This window comes from Megascapheus bottae, chromosome 9 (assembly GCF_031878675.1).
Source record: "Megascapheus bottae isolate mThoBot1 chromosome 9, mThoBot2.hap1, whole genome shotgun sequence".
NCBI lineage: Eukaryota > Metazoa > Chordata > Mammalia > Rodentia > Geomyidae > Megascapheus > Megascapheus bottae.
In genome coordinates this window covers 25282445-25300583 of record NC_143517.1, presented here as the reverse complement: position 1 = coordinate 25300583, position 18139 = coordinate 25282445, and the positions used below count along the sequence as shown (strand labels likewise).

The window sequence follows — 18139 nt, the reverse complement described above, 5'->3', positions numbered from 1 at the left end:
TTCTTTTTTTCTGGTCCTGAACTCCGGAATTGGACACTGTCCTTGAGCCTCTCTGTGCTCAAAGCTAGAGCTCTATTGTTTGAGTCACAGTGCCACTTTCAGCTTTTTCTGAGTAGTTTATTGGAGATAAGAATCTTAGGGACTTTCCTGCTTGGTTTGTTTTAGAATCTTTGGATCTCAGTCTCCTGAGTAGCTAGGATTACAGACATGAACTACCGGCACCTGGCTTTTCCTATCACTATTTTTTTCTCATTTAAAAAAAAATTATCTTTAAGTAGGTTTGCCCTTTAAGGAACAGGTTTTTTTTTTTTTGTTTTGTTTTGTTTTTTTGGGTTTTTTTGGCCAGTCCTGGGCTTAAGCTCAGAGCCTGAGCACTGTCCTTGGATTTTTCTCAAGGCTAGAGCTCTACCACTTGAGCCTCAGCACCACTTCTGGCTTTTTCTAAGTATGTGGTACCAAGGAATCGAACCCGGGTCTTCGTGCATGCTAGGCAAGCACTCTAGGCAAACAGTTTTTAAAAACAATATATATCAATTCATGTCAACCATTTCAGCAAATTCGCATCCATCCCTCCTACCCACCACTTCTCTTCTCTGACTTTTATGCATTTTGTAGTAGATATGCTGAATTCTTGACTTTATTCTATCCCCCACTCCCTTCTCTTCATTCCTCTACTCCTCTCCCTTCGACCCAATCCCACCCTTTTCAAATGCCTATTTCCTTATGTTTATTTTGTTGAACATCAGTTTCGCCTTTCAAAAAGATTATATTTGAACTTTCATTGTATCTGCCATATTTCTGTTTTTCCATTTGTATACCACCTATGTTATAGTATATGTTAATCGTACCATTGGGTTTCATCATGTTATTAAAAATTATAAATTTGATGAAGGCAGTTATTGCAGCAAGAGCTCACTTTCTTGAAAGAAAGATGACAAATTCACCTGCATGACAATGGCTTGCCACAATTTATTTTCCTGAGTAGTGCTAACAGATTTTTTCTTCAGAATAAATCCTTCTTGAAAGTGTGTTATTCTCTAGTGAAAATACTTTATGATTAGAAATCCACACTTTCCGTCTTTCTTCTCTAAAAATTTGCCAGTTTTTCCATCTGACGTTGGATTTGAGTAAAAAGGAAAGATTTTTCTCAGTGACTCCTTTGGATACTCACCAGCTCACTTTGGGCAGTACTTCTACAAGTCCTAGCATCATTCACTTTTGTAAATTGATAAGTGTATTGAAATCTGGCTAATTTCAAGTATATGTTTCAGTTACTAGAGGATAATAGATAAAAGTATAAGAAACAGCATTAAGGACCATAGTGAGCTTCCGGTTTATTCAGTCAGATTCTGCATAATGCAACAGAAAGAAGTCAGCAGATGGTGCTGCATCTATTACTGCAACAGCCACAAAATGAGAGCTATGCTCTTTTATCTCTGGGTTGTTGCATTGTATTGTATAAGGTGTAGCTTTGTTACTGCTTTTTTTCAGGCAATGATCCGAATGCTTATTTCAGTCTGCTTTTCAATGAGAGCCAACAAAATATTAATAAAATACAAAACAGTAAGCAAAATGTTGAACAATAAGTCTTTCCATCCTATCAACTAAACAAAAAGCATAAGTTAATATCCTATTCTGACATTTTTAAAGTCAGAACATTACACAATGTGTTTGTCTATTTATGAACATTTCTACAATTCCTTCATTTTAAATATTTCTTAAATATAATAATCCACTATAAGTCCTATTGCTTCATCTTTGCAATTTTAGCACTGTTAAAGGCAAATAAAACATGATGCAATTTCCAGCACACTTCTGTTTCTCTTCTCCTGTCCATTTCATTCAAGACATGCATAGTAAGAGAGTAGTTAAATCTGACTAATTATGTTGATACTTCACAGATTCCAACCACTGTGTAATGCAGCTTACATAAGACATTCTCATCAGTGGGGTTTTACTCTGTTTCAAGATAAATTTTACAAGGATACACTAAGGAGAACAGAAGAAAAGAAACAAGACTTATCATACATAACTTTTGAAATAAAGCAAAGCTTAGATTGACAAGAAAAAAATGACCCATTGCTTGAGAGTAACACAGAGAAAAATAATAATAAATATTTCTACCATTGTATTCTGTTTTTATAATGTTTGATTGACTTCTGTTTTACATCCTGCAATATGTATAAATGATGAATGTGTGGCAGAGAGACTTGAAATCTTTTATTATTTAAAGTATTTTTCCTCCATGAACTGGAAATGACAAAAAGTGAGAATATTTCCTTGTTCATACTGTGATAAATGGATTCCATTATAATGTTTGCATTCACTGAAAGATAGTTTGACATCACTCTAGGACATATAAAAGATTATTTGTTGAGGAGATGATTGTTATAGCTAAAGTGTTTATTCAAGCATAAAAAACAGCAAAATCTGTATCACAATAAAACCACAATTGTATAGCACTCAGGGAATCTTCCATCAAAAGTGAGAAGCATCAACATACAAAGAAATATATACCAATTTGCCCATGACCACATATCAACATCACAAAATAACTTTGAATGTGATAACTAATGAATACATTTTGATTATGGCACTCTGATACGGTTCTAGGTACCAATTAAAGATGATATATAGTGTTATATCCTAGACATCTTTGAGGCAATGTAAAGACTATAGAGTTAAAGTGTTTCACAAATAAAAATTACAAAAATATACATATATGTATATATACACATATAAGCACACATATTTGATATGTGAGTATTTATATGTGTATATACACACATACACATACATGTGTATGCACAAAACATATACATAAAATGAAATAGTATTCAGTCTTAAAAATGGAGTAAATTATGATTTATGATACAAAATATCTGAACTCTGAAAATATTCTAAGCGTGAAGACAAACAAGATAAATTTTGATGGTTATATTTTTCTTTTTGTTTTGCCAGTCCTGGGCTTGAGCTCAGGGGCTGAGTACTGTCCTTGGGATTTCTCAATGTGAGAGTTCTACCACTTGAGCCTCAGCACCACTTCCGGCTTTTTTTTTCTATGTATGTGGTACCGAGGAATCAAACCTGGGTCTTCGTTGCATGTTAGGCAAGCACTCTACCAGTAGGCCAAACTCCCAGCCCCAGTTGGTTCTATTTTTATGTTATACCTAAAATAGATAAATTCAGAAGCACAGAAAGTAGAATAGAGTTGCTTATGGGCTAAAGGGCACTTATGAGCTAATGTTTGCATAGCCGTTAAATAATGCGTTATTATTCAACAGGTTCAGTTTGGAATGTCAAGAAACTTTTGAAAGTAGATGAGTGATGTGATTATTCAATATTTACATATACTACTATCACTAGTAGTAAATATATACAGGTGAATTTTATACTTGAAAATTTAAAAAGGGGATGTAGTGCTGTGGCTCAAGTGGTAGAGTGCTAGCCTTGAACTGAAGGCCTAGATTTCAAGTCCCACAGCCGAGAAAAAAAATTAAAATGGTAAGATTTATATATTGATATTAATTTAATATGATTAACATTAACTTTGGTGACATAAAACTTACCATATATAACCTATATTTAAAGTATACATACGTGTGTGTGTGTGTGTGTGTGTGTGTGTGTGTGTGTGTGTGTGTGTGTATCTGCTCTGGGGCTTGAACTCAGGGCCTGGGGACTGGCCCTGAGATTTTTTTACTCAAGGCTAGCAATCTACCACTTGAACTACTGCTCTATTTCTAGCTTCTGGGTGGTTAATTGCAGGTAGAGTCTTATGGACTTTTTTCCCTGGGCTGGCTTTGAGCCATTATTGTCAGATCTCAGCCTGGGTGTATACTTTGCCACAATAAAAAATTTAAATGTTAAAAATCTACTACAAAATTAAGGCATAAAAGTACCTCATACATATCATCTTATATAAGTGATATTTTAATATAATATCTGAGCTTATGAATTACTATCATACTTTGGAGCCACAAAAGGTATCTTGAGAAAATATAAAATATGCAAGAATTTAGATTGCCATTTTACATGTTTTCATCTGATCATCATTCCCCCCCCCCTAGATTAATGTTATACTTTCTCTATGTTCTTGTGTGCTAAAATCAGCTGGAACTTTGCTAGCTATTTTCAGCTCCTTCAAATATCAGCTAAGAATGTTTGCAGTTTTCTTTACCTAAAGCTATTGCAGCTCTTCAAGCTGACAGTTGTTTTAGGACCTAGGAGGGCTGAGCATAACTTGTTCTTTCCTTAATTTGGAAAAGGCAAATATAATACTGGAGACAGTAATAGCAGGAATAAATAGTTTGTAAACTACAAATCCATCTGTAGTGAAATGAATGTATTTCAAAGTAGACTCCACTAGTCAACTGCTGGCAGTGTGTTTCTATATATTTGGCACTACAGTACTCTAAATCTGAGAAAACTGGCTTTTTTCATGTAAAAAATAGTTCTGATTGGAAAACCCTGAATAAATCATCTGCAGTGTGCAATACTTGGAGCTCCTTCTAAGATGCCTTTTTCCATGAACTGAGATTTTCTGAAACACTCTTCTCTTTGGCACTTGCTTCCTAGACATCTCAGCGGCCTATGACAATACAAGTGTGAGAATCCTCATTCCAGGTGCTAAGGCAGAAAGAACAGAGGAAGGAGACATCACAGCAAGTGTGGGAAATGTCTGAGCTAACAAAAGAAGCACATATTGTCACGGGGCTCAAAGTAGACAGTCTTTAACCCTTCACAGAGAGCTTTAGTGAACCCATAAAAGATTGAATTTGTAATCAGCAGCCTCGGGGTGGGGGAAAGAGATGTGTGTGTGTGTGTGTGTGTGTGTGTGTGTGTGTGTGTGTGTGTGTTTACTTGTGGGGAGAATGCATATCAGTCATTGAATTATTGAAGGGATGTTAACACCTACACCCTTAAGAAGCACTGGAAAGATGAATCAGGAAACAATTTAAAACTACTCTGAGGGCTCTGACCTTATGTTTTTAAAATGCTTTCCTTTCCTTTCACTGAATTACACTTGAAAGAGCAGCCTGGTAATGCAGAAAGAATTTGTGCCATTTAGGTGACATCTCTGAATCTCATTTCTCAATGTGAAATTAACATATTACACTTACAAAAATGACAGTACTTTGGAAAATGCCTCGAAACAAGATAAGTGCTTATATAGTATAAGACACCTTGCCCTTTTTAGAGCAAGCACACTAAGATCAGGTACAATATCTCCCTTAAAAATGTTTTGTTAGTTTGTTTTTGAGGAACTCTTACCAAATAAGCCAAGCTGGTTTCAGTCTCATTAGCTCAGGCTGGACTGAAACTGTTAATTCCTCTGCTTCATCCTCCCAAATTCTCAGATTACAAGGTGTGTATTAACATACCTAGTATTGTCTTAAAGTTTTATTGTGTTATGCTTACCATGGTTTTAATACACATGAAATAAAACACATTAAGATCATGCGATCTCACAGGAACATTTGTTGAATGTAGGTAATAGATGTGCTTTCAGTATCTTTGTTATTGTACAGAGAATTTTTTGAAAGTAACAGTTCCATAAATATTGAGATGAGTAGATAATATAATTTTGGATGAATAAGTTTGTCTTACTAAACTCAAATGGTTGAATACCTACTATATATATATTCATGAGTTTAGTTCAGTTCATAGCATGAGTATTAGTCCCTGTTTACTAAAGGTATGTTAGATCAACAGAAAAAGCATGTTCACATAAAAGAAAAACAAAAGATTTCCTACAATTTGTGTGTGTGTGTGTGTGTGTGTGTGTGTGTGTGTGTGTATCACTAGGCTTGAACTGGGCTTGGGCGCTGTCCCTGAGCTCTTCAGCTCAAGGCTACCGCCTTACCCTTGAGCCAAGCCCCACTTCCATTTTCTGGAGGTTAACTGGAGATAAGAGTCACAGGTCTTTTTGTGCCTGGGCTGTCTTTGAACCTCCATCCTCAAATCTCAGCCTCATGTGTAGCTAGGATTACAGGTGTGAGCCACTGCACCTGGCTCCTAAAGAAATTTGTTAGGAATTTAGTCAATGGAAAAGAAATCATAGCAGAATGGGGGAAGGAAGGTGGGAGGAGGAAAGACTCATGGGAGTGCAGTGTCAGAGGTAAAAACCTTTCCTGCTAAGATAGAGTGGAGATATAACAGGCTTGGTATTATGAGTCCCACGTTGGAAATGAAGACCACATGTTTTAAGCTGGTCATGAGGTACATTAAGAGGATTACCCAGAAACTGGATGAAGCAGATACACAGCGTCTGTACATATTATGTGTCAGTCATTCTGAATGAAGGGAAATATTATAGATATCTGTCAATTAAATGTTCATAGGCATCCTTCAACACAGCACTATTTTGTACCCATTCTCAGTAGAGGCACTGAGTAAATAGAATGGTATTTCTGTTCAGTCCTATTCTTTTCTTGTCTTCAAAATCTCAAGGCTATTTCAATGTCAATAATACAAGATTATAGTTCCATAGTAGTATGGAAATGCCTTTTTCGTTATAGGAGGTCAACTTGACTTCACAATTTGTACTCAAAGATGCTGGTAAGAGTGCCTTCCAGACTAAATGTGTTGTTTCAAAGTGTGATTGAAAGCAGTAATTTGATTTTGATTGTATCTTGTCAAAGCCACCAAAATGTCTGCAGTCTATTTGGTATCTAAACACACATTCTTCCTTCCTTTCTGAACACTAGCCAATTAATCTTTCCTTTCTCAGAGAAATAAAGGTAAGAATATCATGTCATGATTCAATTATCATCACAAAATAATACAGATGTTTTTGCACAGAGACTTAAATTTTATTTAAACATACCTAGCTCTAAATCCACGCATCCCTTAAATTTAAATATCTTTCTGTTTCTCTAAAGTAACAATGCAATTGAACGACTTTATTTACTTTTTTTTCAACAAGTTTCCTCCAACTTTAGTGGAATAATTTAACCTGTAAATCTTACCTGGTAACATATTGGCAGGTATTCTGGTAGCTCAAGAAGCCCCAGTTCCTTAGACTCATCTTGTTTCAACCCACAAATTTCTATTTATTCAGAAACCCACTCAGAGACACTTTCAATTTCTAACCATGCTTGAACACTAATAACTCAAAAAATAGTATCTTAGCACTATAGATCACTGCATAGTTTATACTTGAGTACATTTGAGCTAATTATTAAAAATAATTATTCTGTTACTGTTCTTTACCATTAGTTATTCTTAAGACTATTGATTTCAATGGTTAAATATTTTAGATGTAGAAATGATGATTTAAAAAATACAAGGTTTTGATTTTCATCTTTTTCTTTGTTACCTTTTGTAATTGGTATACCTGCTTCAAAATTCTCAAAACCATAATTTCAATACAAATAAAATGCTCAACCTGTAATAATTACAACAATGATAAACATGCAAACAAGTAGAGGACAGTTCGTGAGGTAGGCTAATTTCTATTGGGCACCTGTACTCCCTGTGCTCACACACTCAACCTGGAGACAAAGAAATTCATATCTTTCTGAAGGAATATATATATATATGCTTATATAGAGAGACAGACATATATATGTGTATGGATATATTAGAAAACTACAGTAATATATTCTAAATTACCATGACCTTTTCAGAACAAGTGTCTTTGTCCAAACAGCAGTATTGGAAAAATGAAGGTAAGCAGAAGTACTCTCTTCTTTTCAGTAATCTATTTTAATTTACTAAAATAATCTTGAATTAATATTGAGCCAAACTGACTCTCTAATTTCAACTCTCTAATTGCAACTGTTCTATGGATGAAATAGCACGTTTGCAATACCCCTCACAGCCATCTTACCATTTCCCAGCAAATTATTCAAATGTGCATCCCTAGGTGGCAATAAGCATAAGGTATTGGGCTCAGTAGCAAGGGCCTGTAGGGGACATCCTAGGACAAGCCAGGAGAGCCTTCCAATTGACAGAGAAATCTAAGGACAGTCAAATAGATGAGGCTTGTACCAGGCAGCTCCGTAGCCTTCTCATTACCCCTAGGGAAATGCCCTTTGGAAACTTCCTTGGTTACCTAGGAAAGCGATGGCAAATTCACTACGCTTTGATTTTCCCTAAACCCTATCAACTAGTTGTCTTGAAATTCACCTGGACTAACAACAGTTCAGGAGAGATTAGCCACATTTTACCTCCACTTAGATCTATCTGTATCTAGAAAGCAGTCGGCAAAGCCCAGCCATTCTATTTGTTCCCTCAAACCTGCCAAGCACAGTGACAGCACTTAAAAAGTTATGGAAAACCCATGTCAGCGCCAAATTGAAAGCAGGCTGCTGCTTCCTATGCATTTGGGAGAAAGGCACTGGCAATTAATGGGAGAGAAAGAGACAATGCCCAACAGGATACCCTGTGGGAGGCAATGCCCTTTCTGGGTCCTTGACAGTTGGTCATGGCACTGAGTCTAGGACAAGAGCTGACAAGTGTTGGCCTGGGAATGAGCACAGCCATCTCCCCCCAAAAGATGAATGCCAGAATTCACAGAATCCACCGGAAATGAAAGGAAGGACATGTCAAACGCTGCCCTGGCCAGGCCCAAGTCCACAACATGAAGTTTCTACCCTGCCAAGAGACTCTTTTGGAAAGGCTCAGAATGGAAGCAGGTGCTGTGACATTGAGACGAACAGAGAAGACCCAGTGTGCAAAGGAAAGAGGAGAGAGGTCCCAGGCTGGTGTGAAAAGATCCCCGGATTTCATATGACTCCCCCAGCCTGTAGCCTACGACCTGCTGCTCCCAACCCAGCAATGGGATGAAGGGGGCGCAGAGAGATAAAAGAGGCTCTCCAGTGGCGCTCATAGGTCCCCGGCAGCCTCTTCAGAGGCTGAGCCAAGCCAGCACTGAAATGGTGATCAACGTTCACCAGCCTAGACAGGCTGAAAGGCGCCTTTGTTTGCCCGGTGACACAGCCCCTCAATCTCCAGCGCTTGGCTGGACATTTCAACCCCAGTGATGCCTCAGGTACCCAGCGCCAAAGGCAGCTGGTTATTCCCACGGCTCCTCCTCCCACCCCTCACTACTGCAAAACCCCATTATTACCAGAGCGCAAAGCACCCAGCACCTCGGCCAAGACTCAGCCTAGCCAGGCAGCTTACCTTCCCCGGATCCTGTCACCGCTGCCCCAGGCTGCAATCCCGCTGCGCCTGGCCGCACCGTCCCGCAGCACCGCACACGGTCAGACAGCGTCGGCCCCCACCCACCTGCCAGCTGCAGCCGCCGCTCCCGCCGCCCAGCTCCGGCCCTATGAAGTCATCTCTCCCCCCCCACCCCTGCCGCCAGCCGGGCGGATCACCACATTCCGCGCCAGCCGCGGGGGGAGACGCGCGCGTGCCGGCCTCCAGGCCGACCGTCGGCCCGCCCAATGCGCTGTAGATTTATCTTCCGTTATTGGTTTTTCTTGCACAGGCGGCATGGATAGGTCGTGGTCTAAAGGCCAAGAGTCTGGGACACTGGTTGGGCAGCCGGGCGCCCTTGCTGCACTCCCCTGTCAGTCTGGCCGCGTGGACAGCTCCACTGACTGACTGGGGGTTTCCCTTCTCCTTTCTCTCATCAGTATTGTTCATTTCGCCGAAGCCAAGAACTAAGACTGTCATATCTGAGAAGGATTTATGCACACATTCTGACAATCCTTCGCATTAGCAGTCTTTCTAATTCCCCCTCCATCAAGCTCCACTGCTTACACACACACACACACACACACACACACACACACACACACACACACACACACACACACACACACACACAGCTAAGCAACTAACAATTATGCAAGCTGGCATTTCTCCTCTAAGTGACAGAATGGGAATCTCCTAAAGAAATGGTGAACGAGGATGATCAGATCAGTACTCATGTTTTGTCTTTTGCTGCTCAGTGGTCCACAATTGTGCCTTCCACCACCCTTCTCCACCCTGTCTCCTCCTTCTTCCCCTTCCTCCCCTTCTCCTTCTTCCTCCTCCCTTCCTTCTCCTCCCTCTTCCCCACCCTTTCCTCCCCCTCTTTGTTCTCCCCCTCCCCCTTCTTCTCAACCTCCTCTCCCACCCACCTACATTAGCAGATGGCACCGAGGACAGATATACCATTTGGAAACCAAGACACAGAATGCCCACTTACACACTGCAGTGATTTTCGTTCCAAATGGATTTAGCAGAATTTGCCTTCGGAATGTAATTGCATGTAATCCCTTTCTGTCTATCTTTAAATTCGTACCAGCTTTACTAACAAGGTTATTCTCTTTCCCTTCTTTCTCCCGCTTTGCTTTTTCTCCCAAATGATCGATCCTATTGATAACATTGGAATTGGAATTGTAGTGCTTTTAGGGAGGAAGGCTCTAGGATTTAATCTCTGCAGCTGACCCACAGGTCCTTCTTCAAGGAGTCATCATCTCTAAGCAGGGAGTTCCCTTGACAGGAGGGTAGATGGAAGGTAGAGTTTCCTCCTTTCATTCCTCTTGGTCTTGGAACTACTCAACACTAGGTCCAGAAGAATTTGTCCAGAAAGGTAGAGTGCAATTGCAGAAAGTCAAAGAGGAAACTATACTAGATGGAAATTTTCATCCATTTATCATTTCCCAAATTAAGAAATTAACAACAGAACTCAGAATTTCCATGTTCTTTGAAAGCAAGAACACATAACTCATCTCTCTGAGACTCAGTTTTACAATATTTAACCATAAATATTATCACAGTTATGGGGTTTCTTATCTGTAAACCAAAGCATTATCTGTAATACCAAAGCATTTTGGTATTGCAGACAATGGATGAGACAATTTCACTGATCTGTAATTGAAATTTTACATTAAGACTGTTCTTTACCCATACATACAAACAGCAAAACACAAAAGATGAAATACTGGTGTGACTTTTGTTATCAGTAGAAATCACATTTAATTACCGATTACAGTTTATATAGGTATCTCAAAATATCTCTTCTCTGGTGTTGCAATGAAATCATCACTATCTGTTATTTAGTAGAGTATATTATTAGAATAATTATGTTGTATACAAACATTAAGAAATAGTAGAGCCCTGTACCTTCTACTAACAATTCTTGTATCATTTAACATCTTACGGGAATGGTTACTTGTTTATCTATTGTCATTATGGTCTAGTATCTATCTAATATATACTATATGTATATATAGTACATATACTATATATACATTTATGCATACATATATACACATATTATATGTGTATGTAGTATGCATATACATATAGAGTTTTATACTATATGTATGTGAAATATAATATGTATAGTATACATACTGTTGTATATACTATATAGCATTTTAGTATCTAATATAATATAGTCTATATAATTACATATATAATTATATTTAGTATAGCAGAATATATTATATAGTATATGTGTAATTATATATGATAGTTTATTATATATTGTTATATAATAATAAATATATAATTATAATGATATAATAATTCAGATATAATTCAGGATACTATATTACATTTATTTGTCATAACCCCTTAAATTCCTCTTAGCTGATAATTCTCTCTCTCTCTCTCTCTCTCTCTCTCTCTCTCTCTCGCTCGCTCTCGCTCTCTCTCGCTCTCGCTCTCTCGCTGTCTTTCGCTCTCCCTCCATCCTTCCCTAATATTGACAGCTGAGTAGCAATCGAGCATGTTATAGGATGCCATGCTATTTTTGCCCTGTGTCTTATGTTGTTCTTGTGAAAGAACAAATGTGTGGGATCTTGAGAAGATGTCCACGGAGGTAAAGGGCCCTTTAGTCCAACAAAGCATGTTTAAATGCTATTAACCTATCAAGGTGATTTATGTTCGTTGATGTTGATCTTTTTCATTTACTGAGACAGGCTGTTGTCAGATCTAGCCAATGTAAAGTTAATAGCTCTCCTCTGTTATCACAAATCATCATGGGAAGCTCACATCTAAGGATTAAGGATTTTAACTCAAACTCTAAGGAGAAAAAGTATATAAAATGCTTGATTTTTTTTTTTATTTTTTACTGGTACTGGGGGCTTGATCTCAGGGTCTGGGCTCTATCCATGAGCCTCTCGGAGTTCAAGACTAGTGCTCTGCCATTTGAGCCACAGCACCATTTCCTGCTTTTCTGTTTGTATGGTATGAGGAATCAAACCCAGGGCCATATTCCCAGCCCCCATTTTTTTTTCCCCTGTATTGTATGTTTGTGCATTGACTCTCAGTTACTGTTTTCTTTTTTATCAGTATGTACCTCATGGATGTGCAATTATACTTGAGTAACAATTCAGTATTTAATTTTGCTGCTCAGCTTATTCCAGCTTTAGGCATTGTAGCTCTTTTAGTTAGTGTCTCCATTCCTTTGACTTACTCCTGTGATGTATATATATTTAGCAATTCCTTAATGTTGAGTATGAATGCTTGTGTGCACAACAATTTATTGGTATTACAAGGTTTTCCAGGTTCATTTTGTATATTTCCTGCTTCATCCTAAAAGGACCCCTGGTTCTGACTATTGGAACCTGGGGTCCAGATGTGTTCATTTATAGATAATAGGGTGTTGTTCTGAATGGGTTTTCTAGTCCAAATAAAACAAATGTTAATAGTGTCTACCCACATATCTACAAATGTTTCATGTATCCATCTGTATCTTAATCTGAAACTAATTATAAGTGTACAATGATGCTGCCAACAAATATATTCTAGTTTTCTAGGTTTGTTTTTCTGTAAATCCCTAGTCTAACACTGAGAAATTTAACTCCTACCATCCCTTCTTAATTTACTCACTCATTCAACTCTAGTCTATAGTTACAGCAGCATAAAGATTCAATCTTATTAATCATTCAAGATGTTACTTTTGTGTGTTTGCTGATCCTGGGACTTGAACTTAGAGCCCAGGCACTTGAGTGCTCTTTGCTCAAGGCCAGTGCTCTATTATTATGAGCCACAGCCCAGCATTTGGCTTTTTGGGAGTAGACGTTTCATGGAGTTTTCTGCCCAGGCTGACTTAGAAGTAGGATTTTCAAATCTCAGCTTCCTGAGAAGATAGAATTACAGATACAAGCTACCAGTATCTAGTACTACATATTACAATTTTAAAACATATTGGTAAATACAACCACTGCTACATCTAAATGAATTTCAAGTTTCTTATTTCTACCTTGTGAATTTATTCTGTAAATACTTTGATTACTACGTTTGTGTTGGGAGCCAGAGTAGAATCAAATTGTACCTTGATTTGCATCAGACCATGGCCTTATTGTCTTATTGTTTTATGGCCTTATTCTGTTTAAATTACCTGAGATTTACCATATGAATGTAACAGTTGGAAGCTCCCTGGTTTTAAGAAGGGAGATAAGCTGGAGTTGACAATAAATGAGGCAGTCTTTACTTGGGCTGCAGACATCCCGGACCCGGTGTGTCTGTCTCTCTTCTATTTTTTCCTAGTCCTTGCCCCCTATTTCAGGAACCCCAATCTGCGAACCCTGGTTTGCTGCCGGCTGGCCCCGGCAACTGGCGCCCGAACAGGGACCCTGAAAATCTGGGACGAAGGTGAAGGACCACCCCCCCCTGTGGTGAGTAACACATCATAGGACTATTAAGAGAGGATCTTAAGAGAGTGTATAGTCAGGAGTAAAAATTATGGGTCAAGTTAATAGCCATCGGTCATATGTGCCGATCTTAACAGGCCTACTTGAAGCCCACGGAACGTGGGTGGAAAAAGGGGTGCTTCAGAGCTTCCTACAGTTTGTTGAGGAGGCATGCCTGAGGTTTATAGAGGAGGAATTCCAAAAAACCTGGCAGCGGATAGGAAAAAGAATTCAAGAATATTATAATGTATATGGCCCCGAAAAGACCCCAGTAGAGGCTATTGATGTATGGAATTTAGTAAGTGAATGCATAAATCCTCAACATGAGAATGCTGAACTTAATCTTGAATTAAGGGAAATTTATGAGTTAAAGGACCCTTCTGAAAAACCTGAGGCTGAGCCATATGCCGCAGCCCAAGAGAGTCTAAGTGAGATCTTGAAAAGGGAACAACAACCAGTAGATATTGAGTATCAGAATTCAGGTTTGAATATCAAGGAGGAAAGTTATGATGAGTCAATGGAGGGCCGGATGGCTACGATGGAGAAGAAGTTAGAAGAAATCCTACATTTTCTATCGAAAATGGGGATGGAGCAGAGAGCCCCCCCAGAAGTAGGAAAGAAATATGACCCTCAGGCCACTATGGTGTCTGATTCTAAACCTTACCCCTCACACCCACTGCCTCCGGCTGCAGCCTTACAGCCTCAACTCCTTTTTCAACCTTTAGGCAAGCCTAAAGGCCCTAGCAACAAGTCCTTTTTAACAGGCACCACAACCAGGCACAGTGCATCGCAATTAAACCTGACTCAGGCTGCTAGAGAGAGGGAAGATATTTCAGGCCTCGATGCTTCCCTAGTTTAGTTGATCATGCATCAACCTGTTCCTGTTAAACTATTACAGGATTTAAAAAGTGCCTGCTCCCAATATGGGCCAACTGCCCCTTTTACTCAAGTAATATTGGAGGCCGCGTGTGCTGGTATTGCATGCCCAAATGACTGGAAGCGGCTTGCCAGAGCATGCCTTAGTGCAGGAGAGTACTTATTATGGGAGACAGAGTTCACTGCACAGTGTCGGGCTAAAATTGAAACAAATAGGTCTAAGAACCTGCCTTACACTTTTGATCAGTTGTTAGGAGAGGGAACCTATAAAAACACCGAAGATCAATTGGGTTATACAAAGGAGGCCTATTTACAAATAAATGCTGTGACGAGAGAGGCTTGGAAAAGGTTACGCAATTCCAATTGTACAAAAAATCTAGTAGAAGTTAAACAGGGACCGAATGAACCTTATCTAGAATTTTTGTCTCGATTAATGGAAACTGCAGACCATCTAGTACAAAATGAGAATGCAAGGAAGATTATAGTTAGACACATAGCCTATGAAAATGCCAACGCCGCCTGTCAGGCGGCTATCAGACCCCATAGGAATAAGGGAGGAATCACGGACTTTATTTCACTGTGTGCTGATATTGGACCCTCCCATGTAAAAGGGCTTACTTTAGCCGCCGCTCCTCAAGGAAAGACTGTTACTGAATTTCTAAAATATAGAGGTCAGCGGCATTCTCGGGATGCTAGACCCCCAGGGCGTTGCTTTTCTTGTGGACAAATAGGACATTGGATGACGCAATGCCCACGCCAGGCCAGGTTAAAGAGAGAAAAATCACCTGGCACATGTCCACGCTGTGGTAAAGGGAAGCACTGGGCTAAAGATTGCAAGTCAGCAACAAATTGCAATGGCCTCCCGTTTTTGGGAAACTGGAGAAGGGGCCAGCCCCTGGCCCCGCAAAACCATGGGGCAGTCCCTCCCTCTTCTCGGCCACAAGTGCATCTTCTAACAACCCCCCAAGATCAGTCTCCAGCCTCCTCCGTGCCACCCTAGGCAGTGCAGGATTGGACCTCTGTTCCTCCACCTGCTCAGTATTGACCCCAGAGATAGGGACACAAGCTCTCCCCACGGGGGTCTTTGGCCCCCTTCCCCCGGGAGTGGCTGGATTGCTGTTAGGGCGAAGTAGCTCAGCCCTTAAAGGGATACAGATTACACCTGGCAAAATTGACCAGGATTTTACTGGAGAAATCAAAGTTATGGCCTCTGCCCCGAAACACGTGGTATCGATCCCAGCTGGTCAAAAATTAGCACAACTAATACTTGTGCCTTTACCTCCCGGGGAGACTGCTAATTCCCCATGTGGACAGAGAGGATTTAGATCTTCTGATATCTATCGGGTACAAAGCATAAAACAATAAGACAATAAGGCCATGGTCTGATGCAAATCAAGGTACAATTTGATTCTACTCTGGCTCCCAACACGTTTGAAAATTTGTAGTCTGTTTTCTGTTTTCTTTGTACTTGACATGCTACATTTTATTTACTTACATGAATTATTTTGAGCTGTCTTGTATTGTCAATCAGACCACAAGGCAAATTAAAAAAAACAATAGAATAGTAACATAGTAGTATTTGAAAGATACAAAAATTAGGTGATAGTAAGTTGCCTTGCAATTTAACTTCTGTAAACTTAAAGGGAGCTCACACACAAACAGTGTACTTTTTACCCTCTTGGACAGCTCCGTCTCTACACTTCTAAACTCACTGGGAAACAGAAATGTCTAACTCTAACAATGTGTAATACAGGTGAAGGATTTGTTTATTATAGAATGATGGAAATTAAAGACAATAAATCATAGACAAGAAAAACTAAAGAGACATAAAAATCTGAGTATTAGAGCTCTTTTAGTTAAACTGCCTAGCCATGGATTTTTTTTACGTAGCCTGAATTTGTCTCTATTTGAAAGCAAGAATAATGAGGTTGCATAGACTTTCCCAAAGACTGAAAAATGTTTTGTCTTTTTGTTCATTTTATCCAAGGAAGTGGGCACTCTAAGAGTAATTATTTGGAACAGCCCCATGGTTTGTTTCTTGTTCCTTGGTGTAGGTTCTATTGTTGGAAGCAGTTACTGGAGGCAGAGGCAGTTTCTCTTGACTACATAGATGCTTTCCTCTATGAAGTAGAAGGGAATTAGAATCAGTGTATGCTAGGGAAAAGACAGAATTTCATTAACTGGTAAGATTTAATCTCTTCTGAAATTATAGTATGATAAGAGGAATAAGGAAAACGGGAAGAAAAGAAAAAAATAAATAGGAAACATTTTATGTCAACATATAGGATCAAACTCAATCATCTTAGAACTTGATAATCATTCCAGAAGATTGATTATTTAATTTAATATGTAGGGTAGGGTAGAAGGGAGTTCCTCCCCTTCCTCCTCCTTTTCTTCCCTCTCCTCCTTCTTCCTTCCCTTCCTTCTCCTCTTCTTCCCTCTCTTCCTTCTCCCTTCCCCTGCCTCCTCCTCTTCTTCCCTCTCCTCTTTCTCCCTTCCCCTTCTCTTCTTCCCTCTCCTCTTTTTCCCTTCCCCCCTCCTCTTCTCCCCCATGCCTTTTCTTCCTCTTCTTCTCCTTTCTCTTCCATCCTCTTCCTCCTTCTCCTCTTCCTCCACCTCCTTTTCTTCCTCCTTACCCTCCTCTTCCTCTTCCTTCTCCTTCCTTTTATTGCATAATTATGAAAAATAACTTCAGATCTTGACTTTGAGTCTTGTGATGTATCCTTTCCTTAAAGATCAAGTGGCCTACTGATGTCATGAATCTCAGCAAGGGACAATATGAACCAGAGCCAGAAACCCAGTCAACATTTAGAACCTCTTGTTTGGGCTATAGGAGCCCTTCCAGAAGGTGCTCATTTATATGTAAATAACAGCCATTAAAAATTTAGCAGAGATTAGCCTCTCAGATTTATTATTGAGAAGAGTTGTCAGGGAGATATGGCCCCAACATCTGCCATTCCATTGATAGCCAGCTCCCCTGCTTTCATCATCCCATAGTGTTGGGAGCCAGAGTGGAATCAAACTGTACCATAGGGGTGTGCCTAAATCTGAGGACTTGGTTTACTAGAAAACAACTGAGCACTTTGCTTATGACAATTATTACTAAAATTTTGAGTTAAAAGGAAAGTGGAGAGTTTTGGTAACAGATTTGCTGTGGTGGGTTTTTGTATGTGGCAGCTCTTTAGACTTGATTTGATTCATCTCTAGAAATTTTATAATTTCATGAACAAGCATCCACATTTTAAATTAAGTTAATGAATACCATATAAAAGACATTAATGACTAGTGATAAAAATTACATTCACATAATTATAGAAAAATGAATTGCTTTTATATTAATACAAAAGCAACAATACTGGGTTACAGGAAAACTCACTATAAGAAAATTGGTCTTAAAAAACACTGGTAGATAGAAGAATTCAATTAAAAGGGAGGTAACTGAGCATGATAAATTAAGCAGGACTCTAAACATGCACAAAGAGCGAACAAAAGAGGATATTCTGAGGAGAGGATCATAAAGGCTCAGTAGCTATTTGCATATAACCATTTAAGATGACTTTTTTTTGAAATGAATGGGAAGAGATGAAAACAGGAGGGTTTTTTTTTTTTGGTTATTTTTTGTTCTGTTTTGTTTTTGCCTTGTCTCCTTTATCATGTTTTTGATTTCTGTACCTTTT

The 18139-nt window shown here is 39.1% G+C and overlaps 1 protein-coding gene across 2 annotated transcripts in view; it reads right to left on the bottom strand.

Annotated features, from left to right (window-relative positions):
* The window catches only part of Pkia (cAMP-dependent protein kinase inhibitor alpha), a 77361-nt gene extending 68099 nt beyond the window's left edge, over window positions 1-9262 (bottom strand). Inside the window, exon 1 of one of the 2 annotated variants that reach the window (XM_090338977.1) lies at window positions 9133-9262. The gene's annotated coding sequence lies outside the window, so the exon portion shown is untranslated. The remainder of the gene's footprint in view (window positions 1-9132) is intronic. The other variant, XM_090338974.1, reaches the window with a different exon arrangement.
* Window positions 9263-18139: the final 8877 nt, after the last annotated feature.